This window comes from Macaca thibetana, chromosome 17 (assembly GCF_024542745.1).
Source record: "Macaca thibetana thibetana isolate TM-01 chromosome 17, ASM2454274v1, whole genome shotgun sequence".
NCBI classification, from domain to species: Eukaryota; Metazoa; Chordata; class Mammalia; order Primates; family Cercopithecidae; genus Macaca; species Macaca thibetana.
Genome location: NC_065594.1, coordinates 1,464,874 through 1,470,975, shown reverse-complemented (window position 1 = coordinate 1,470,975; position 6,102 = coordinate 1,464,874). Strand labels below are relative to the sequence as shown.

At 55.5% G+C, this 6,102-nt stretch overlaps 1 pseudogene; it reads right to left on the bottom strand.

Moving 5' to 3' along the window:
• Nucleotides 1-439: 439 nt before the first annotated feature.
• On the bottom strand, nucleotides 440-1,715 carry LOC126940528 (steroid hormone receptor ERR1-like; annotated as a pseudogene).
• Nucleotides 1,716-6,102: the final 4,387 nt, after the last annotated feature.

Sequence of the window (6,102 nt, the reverse complement as noted above, 5' to 3'; positions counted from 1 at the left end):
TGAGAGGAGGAGCAAAGGGAGCATGGGCCTTTGCTCTCCAAGTCCCACTCTGCTCTGAAGAGAGGGTAGGATTAAGCAGCAGCAAAAGCATCACCCACTGGGAGACTGTGGCCTCCATCCCCTTCCCTCCCTGAGATAGGCTTCTGCCTCCTACACATCCCCTGCAGCCCCCTATGGCTTCTGCAAGGCCCCCTACGCTCTGGGGGCACGTTATGGCTTGCAAGGGGCAGCACTGTGCCCAGAGCCTGGACACATGTTCCCAGCTTCTGACAGCCCCTAGGAGGGGGGAGGGGAGGGAGTGGGACCTGCTCCCAGGGGCTGATGGCATTGCCCTGGCCCTCCCAGCAGGTTGTGGCACTGCCCAGACCCCAGCTCTGCCCCTATCCTTGGGGTTGACCCCACGCTAGGCAGGTCCTGCCAGAGCCCCCACCAATCCCACCTCTTGCTCAGTCCATCATGGCCTCGAGCATCTCCAAGAACAGCTTGTGCACGGGCACCTTGACCTCCAGCTTCACCCCATAGAAATGGGCCAGCACTTTGCCCACTATCTGGCGGAGGAGCGGTAGCGTGAGCAGCAGCCTGCCTGCCCGGCACGGCTCAGCACCCTCTCTGGTGCCAGCCCGGCCAGCTTCGTACTCCAGCAGGGCCTCGTGCAGAGCTTCCAGCAGCTGCTCCACAGCCTCGGCATCTTTGATGTGCACACAGCTTGAACTGGCAAGGGCCAGTGCCTTCAGTAGAACATACTCCTCTCCCTCCAGCCGCAGGGCCTGCAGCCTCCGCACCAGTTGCAGCAGGGCAGACCCCCGTTCCCCCAGTCCAGCTGCCCGTGCCCCCTCTTCATCCAGGACTAAGTCCTCAGCGAAGGCCAGCTCATCCTGCAGTGGCAGTGAGAGCTGGGCCACACCCGGCACCAGCAACTCCATCCACAGGCTCTGCAGTCCTGACATCTGGTCAGACAGCGACAGCAATGAGAAGCCTGGGATGCTCTTGGCCCAGCTGATGGTGACCACGATCTCTCAGTCAAAGAGGTCACAGAGGGTAGCCACGGCTGGGAGGTGCCCATCAGGGCCAGCAGGGTCGGGCATGGCAGAGAGCTTCTCAGGCTCAACCACCAGCAGATGAGATACCAGCACATTGACTGGGGCTGTCTTCCGGGGGCCTCCAGCAACTGCCAGGGGCCCAGCAGGGAAGGGGCCCGGAAAGGGCAGCAGATCCACCTCTGGCCGCTGCTTGTACTTCTGCCACTCACCCCGGACGCGGTCCAGGCGCACTCCCGCAGGCACTTGATGAAGCGGCAGGCCTGGCAGGCCTTGTGTCTCCGCTTGGTGATCTCACACTCGTTGGATGCCGGACAGCTGTACTCGATGCTCCCCTGGATGGTCCTCTTGAAGAGGGCTTTGCAGTTCTCACAGGATGCCACACCGTAGTGGTAGCCAGAGGCCACGTCCCCACAGACCAGGCAGAGGCCCTTGGGCAGGGAGCTGAGCACCAGCTTCCCACCGCCCTGTTTGCCATGCCCAGCCTCCTCTTCCTTGTGGCCTGGGAAGCAGCGGGTGGGAGCTAGACCGGGGGCCAGGGCCACAGGAGGCTCCGGTCTCCGTCTCCGAGGAACCCTTCGGACTGTCAGGCCTGGCTGGTTCTGCCATGATGTACAGAGGCTCACTGCCCACCACCTGGCTGGACATTGTTAGGCAGGGAGCCGGACCCGACATGGCGGCGCCACTCGGAGTAGCGGGCCCTTTGTTCGAGCAGGCCCTTTGTTTCGAGACTTCCCTCCCTCTTTGAACACACCCTCAGACTTACATACATCAGAGGTTCCAGCTGGGCAGCCACACTCCCCCATGACCTGCAGCTCACCTGCATTCTATAAGTTGGGAAACAGCAGTTTCGGTGTTCCTCGTGACCCTTACTCAACTCCTGCCCTAGTAGTTTCAAGACCCCCCAGGCCCTGTTTGCACAACCAGCTTCCCTGCCTCTGGGGATGTAAGAAGCCCCTACTCTCCTCCCTCAGCGCGACTTCCCCGGCCCACGCCTTTGGGCACAGGAACCTCGCCCGCAAGCCCTAATAAAAGCTATTCTCGCTGCCATTTGCCTTGTGTCTTCGTTCCCGGTTCGGCTCCAGCCTCAGTTTACCCTTCCAGACATGGCGCTGGTCACCTGACACGCGGCTGCCCTCCTGCCCCAGCAGGCCGATGATCCCAGGCACAAGGCGGGCGCCGCTCCACCTCCTCATGCCCGGCCTGCAGGTCCACTCTTACACTCCCGCTGTGGCAGAGGCTGCCACCCGCCGCACCCAGCCCCCAGCCTGGCACACCTTCGGGAAGCTGCCTAAAGTTGCCAGGCCTCCCCCCAGCCCCGACGCCCGCCGGAGAGCTCTGCCAGGTTATCAGGAAGTAAGTGGTCGGAGAGCCAGGGAACAGGAAGTTCCCCCTGCCCTTGCGATGACCTTTGACCCAGAGAGGAGGGCGGCCCCAGGCCCCCCTCGAGCGCCCCCACGCGGTCTTCAGAGCCGCTTCCCCGACGTAGAGCCCTCCCCGTCTTCCACCCCCGGGACTTCGGCAAGCGCGGGATGGAAACCTGCCCCGGGCGGGCTGGATCGGAGGCCCAACCCGGACCCGGGCCTGGACCCGCAGCCAGAGCCAGATCCTGCCCCAGGCCGGCCCACCAGGACTCGGACGCGGGATCTCGCCGGAACCCTGACCAGTCCGGCCCTCGACTAGGTCCCGACCGTGCCCCAGCCTGGCCCCAGAGCCGGACCCCGCCTGCAGCCCGCCCGCCTCCCTGCCCCGCATCCCACAATTTCAAGAACTAAGCGGCCAGGCGCGGTGGCTCGGGCCTGTCATTCCAGCACTTTGGGAGGCCGAGGCAGGCGGATCACGAGGTCAGGAGGTCGAGACCATCCTGGTTAACACAATGAAACTCCGTCTCTACTAAAAATACACACACACACACAAACTAGCCGGGCGTGGTGGCGGCGCCTGTAGTCCCAGCTACACGGGAGGCTGAGACGGGAGAATGGCGTGAACCCGGGAGGCGGAGCTTGCAGTGAGCCAAGATGGCGCCGCTCACTCCAGCCTGGGCGACAGAGCGAGACTCCGTCTCAAAAACAAACGAACAAAAAACCCTAAGAGGCCGGGCGCGGTGGCTCACGCCTGTAATCCCAGCACTTTGGGAGGCCGAGGCGGGCGGATCACAAGGTCAGGAGATCGAGACCACGGTGAAACCCCGTCTCTACTAAAAATACAAAAAACCTAGCCGGGCGAGGTGGCGGGCGCCTGTAGTCCCAGCTACTCAGGAGGCTGAGGCAGGAGAATGGCGTAAACCCGGGAGGCGGAGCTTGCAGTGAGCTGAGATCTGGCCACCGCACTCCAGCCTGGGCGACAGAGCGAGACTCCGTCTCAAAAAAAAAAAAAAAAAAAAAAAAAAAAAAAAACCCTAAGATATAACTTATAAATATTGTTATGTCTTTGCAGATTATCCCAACTTCCATCAGGCCTCAGCTGAAAGCTCATCTGCAAAACGCATCAGCACTCATGTAAAAAGGAGTAGGGAGGTGACTTTGTACACAAACTGTCCAGTGTTTGGCTTCCAGTTTCCCTCTTGTGGGTAACTATTCTAGGTATGACTCCTTGAGCATGAAATGAGGGGTAGATAGAACAGCACAGCGTTGGGCTAACAAGAATTAGTGTGTAGACTGGGTGCAGTGGCTCACACCTGTAGTCCCAGCACTTTGGGAGGCCAAGGCAGGAGGATCACCTGTGGTCAGGAGTTCAAGACCAGCCTGGCCAACATGGTGAAACCCCATCTCTATTAAACATACTATTAGCTCTCTATTAAAAATACAAACATTAGGCCGGGTGTGGTGGCTCACGCCTGTAATCCCAGCACTTTGGGAGGCTGAGCGGGTGGATCACGGGGTCAGGAGTTCAAGACGAGCCTGGCCAAGATGCTGAAACCCTGTCTCTACTAAAAATAAAAAAAAACCTAGCCTGGCGTGGTGGCAGGTGCCTGTAATCCCAGCCACTCGAGAGGCTGAGGCAGAGAACTGATTGAACCTGGGAGGCAGAGCTTGCAGTGAGCCCAGATGGCGCCACTATACTCCAGCCTGGGGAACAGAGCGAGAATCATCAAAAAAAAAAAAAAAAAAAATTACCTGGGCGTGGTGGCAGGTGCCTGTAATCCCAGCTACTTGGGAGGCTGGGGCAGGAGAATCACCTGAACCCAGGAGGCGGAGGTTGCAGTGAGCCGAGATTGTGCCATTGCACTCCAGCCTGGGCAACAAGACTAAAACTCCATCTCAAAAAAAAAAAAAAAAAAAAATTAATGTTAAAAAGTTTTCTGCTGAATATCTGTTCTGTTCTTACTATAGTTATTCTGTGCAACATATAACCTGTACTACCATTTTTTCTTGTTTATCTATTTGTGGAAATGAGCTCAATAAAATGTGAAATATACGTTAGTTTGCTTTAGATGCAAAGATTAGCTGTTTTTTGCTTAACTGTATCATAACCAAAAAAGTCTATGCCTTGATAATACAATATGAAAAAGTTCACATACGTACATGGGTACATTCCTTCATTAAAGTTTTTCCTTAATTCTATCTCAATGTGTCTTTACAACGGATACAACTCATCTTTACAACAAAAGTCAGAAAGGACAAAGCAGAATGAGTTCATTTTACAGCACTTTAGGTTTTCTGAAGTGACTTAAAGGACATCATTGAAATGTTGCTTTCCATAGTCTGCAGGATCTATTTGAAGCTCTCGTTCTTCATCATCTTGGATGTCTTCCCATCCACCATCACCATCTTCTTCCTCATTGTAAGCCAGCTCAGCCTGCTCGTCTGCCTCATACTCACCTACGTTACCATCATCCCCATCATAATCCGCCAGTTTAGGGCCATGCTGCAGATCAACAGGGGATTCATTCTCATCAAAGAATCGGCTTTGCTTCGATTTATGGAAATCACTGACTCTATCCTTGCTAGCTCGCTTTAGTGTACCTGTTTGAATTCTGGGTTCACTGTCCGAGTTTGAGCCTGGAATTAAATGCTGCAGAGGACTGGGAGGCTTCTGTTTTGAAGTACCAGGGTTTCCATTGTGGTTTACGTGTGAATCTGGAGGCATATTTGGGGAGAGAGGTTGTCCAGTTGGAAGCTGGGAGATGGCTTGATGACTTCCATGTTGAGAAACTGAAATAGGAGGCTTCCTTAAAGCAGAGGGAAGATCATCAGCTTTTGCTAGGTCATTCTCTTCTATTCCAGGCATCCCTGCATCACCACCTCTTTTGATTTGTTCTTTCCCATGTAGAATATGATTGCTTGAGGGCTCTTCATTCTTATCTGCAACATTCTCAGCTACTTTTGGAATATTTTTAGGTACTACTTGATTGTTTATACCCAATTCTTTTCCGTCATTTGATTGAATCTTGTGGGCCTCTTGCTTTTGTTCCTGTAAAAACTGGTCTGCTAACTTTTTAATATTTTCTTCATGCTGTGCTCTCATTTCCTTAATCTGCTGTTCACACTGAAAACTTTCATATTCTAACCTCTTCACAAGGTAAGTATTGTTCTTCCTATAGTCCTGAAGTTGGTCTTCTTGTGGAAGAAACTCCTGAGGAAGCTCAGCAAGGTGCTCCTTTAAATGAGGTATGTCTGCCATCTGATATGATATGTTGTTCTATAGTTTAACCTTGTCATCCTCGCATCTCTTCCCCAGGCCCTCTCTGACCTGCGGCCGGCTGCTGAGGCGTCCGCAGTCGGCCTCCTTCTGGTGATGTTTCTTGTGCGTGTCCACCAACAGCAAGAGGTCCCAACTGCGCTTTTCCAGCCGCCCGCGGGCCACTTCGGTGCGCGGGACCTGGCCCTGCAGCTCGGCCTCCTCCTCCTGAAGCAGGACGTGGCAGAAGAGATGTTCCAGTAGTTGAAGGCGAGGGACGACGATCACTACCAGCAGCACCACCAGCACCAGAGAATGCAGGCCGCTTGGCCCCGAGACCCACCATGAGGCCAAATCGGGCTGTCCCCGAGGGGCCTCGCCGCAGACACCTGCAGGCAGAAGCCCAGGCCTCGGCTGGAGTTGCCCCGGGGACACGGCCCCAGGG